The 2,062-nt window shown below is 41.1% G+C and overlaps 1 pseudogene; it reads right to left on the bottom strand.

Annotated features, from left to right (window-relative positions):
- Positions 1-1,237: 1,237 nt before the first annotated feature.
- Positions 1,238-2,062, bottom strand: LOC100960518 (annotated as a pseudogene).

Raw genomic sequence — 2,062 nt, 5'->3', positions numbered from 1 at the left:
GAACCCGCCACCTTAGGTGTATGTGGCTGGCGCCTTAGCCGCTTGAGCCACAGGCGCCCACCCGAAAATACTTTTATTAATCATGACATGAAATTGGCATGACAACCTCATTAGAACTCAACCAGGATAAATAGTGCTGCTATAAAATTTACATTTCTCACATCCATTTCACAGGAAAATATTACATATTGGGGCTTTTCTTGATCTCACTGACTGATTTCAGTAATACCTTTTTTTATTAATAGTAAATAGCACTTACCATATATTCTCTAAGTGTGCTAAGAAGTAGCTAGAAAGGCAACTAACTATAAGATCTATAAAGATCACAACTGGCAGAATTAGGGCTGTTTTGTTAAACACTGAGAACGCATCTCATTTTTGCCAGTTACATAGGTACACCTTTTTCACTGGTAAGGCACCTGCTTGCTGTGGGTGCCACAACAATTAGCAAGTTTCTTCTTAAGTGACAGATACTTGATTGCTCGACTTGAAGTTTCTTTGCCAATTTTGCTCTCTTTTGGTGCAGAAATAGTTTTTGTCTTATATATACAGGGAGATAAATATGAAAGGCAGCTTCTGTAATTTCTAACTCACAAATGAACAGGAGCAGGGCAATGAATTACTACTAGAAATAAGTCTTGGAAATAATTTCAGTTTTTAAAACAAGGCTTCTGAATAATTTCTCAAAACTAGCTTTCCATTTTGGTACACAACTTGATACAATTAACACATTAGATCTGTATGTTAGCAATGTCTTCTATCAACCACACTGTGCCCACGTAAAAGTTAGCAAAGGTGTCCAACCTGTGACCCAGGGGCTCTGTGTGGATTATCTGAGGCCTGTTTTGCTTATCTGTGGTGTCAGTTATCCCAAAAATTATACACAGACCTTGCTCATCGACTTTTGCTAATTGTTTATGTATTTACTGTGTGGCCCAAGATAGTTCTTCTTCCAATGTACAGCAAGAAAAAAAAGCTTGGACACCCCTGGGTTAGAGTATTGTTTCAAACAATTTCTACATATAGAGCAGTGGTTCTCAACCTTCCTAATGCTGCGACCCTTTAATACAGTTCCTCATGTTGTGAGGACCCCCAACCATAGAATTATTTTTGTTGCTACTTCATAACTGTAATTTTGCTACTGTTATAAATTGTAATGTAAATATCTGATATACAAGATGTATTTTCATTGGTCACGTCCCACAGGTTGAGAACCGCTGATACAGAGCATCTTTAAGTAAGTTTCCTTTTCACTGAACTGAGACTTTTTTCTCACTTACGTGCCCGTGGAAGTTAATGTGAGCATACACATACATATACTTGCATACACATTTGTGTATATATGTGTATTTTTAAAGTTACTTTTACCATTAGAATAAAACTAGACACTACAGGGACAACTCTGTGAGGCAGTGTGGCCTTCCTTAGAAATGCTCCTCTAGGTTGAGGAAGGCAGGTAGAGTTTGCTGAAGGACATGATAAGGCTGTAGTAAGTCTTCTCGTCATCTGTCAATCCTGCATTGCTGGGTCTCACCACCATAGCCACATGCACGTCTGCCTCCTCGGCAGTGCTGGTCTCTGGAGTAACATCTGTCAGAAACAGAATGTTGTCGGTTAAGCATCCAATACTGTTGGCAATCTTCCGATAACTCTCACTCTCTACTTTGTGTCCAATCTTAGTATCAAAGTGACCATCAACAAGCTCAAGATCTCCCTCTGTAGAATGCCCAAATAACAGTTTCTGTGCCTCTACACTCCCTGAAGAATAGATATACACCTTCATTCCAGCCTCTCTCCACTTCCTGACTGCTGGAACTATGTCTGCAAAGAACTCTGCTTTCATGCACCCAGCAGTAAACGCCCCCCGCCACATGTGGCCCTGCAGCTGTTTGAGGGCAGTGGTCTTTCAGTCTACCACAGCCTGGATTGTCTCCTGCAGGTCATCCACTCCATTCCCAGACGCTGCAGGGATGGAACAACCCCATCCAGGTGGGCATCTTCTTCAGCCTTCGATATCTAACAGGATCACAGTGACTTCCATGGGCACCGAAAGAACTACCAT

Source organism: Otolemur garnettii, unplaced genomic scaffold (assembly GCF_000181295.1).
Source record: "Otolemur garnettii isolate 467f Iridium unplaced genomic scaffold, OtoGar3 scaffold00005, whole genome shotgun sequence".
Lineage (NCBI taxonomy): Eukaryota > Metazoa > Chordata > Mammalia > Primates > Galagidae > Otolemur > Otolemur garnettii.
The sequence above is the reverse complement of the archived record's forward strand: the minus strand, read 5'-3'. Positions and strand labels throughout refer to the sequence as shown.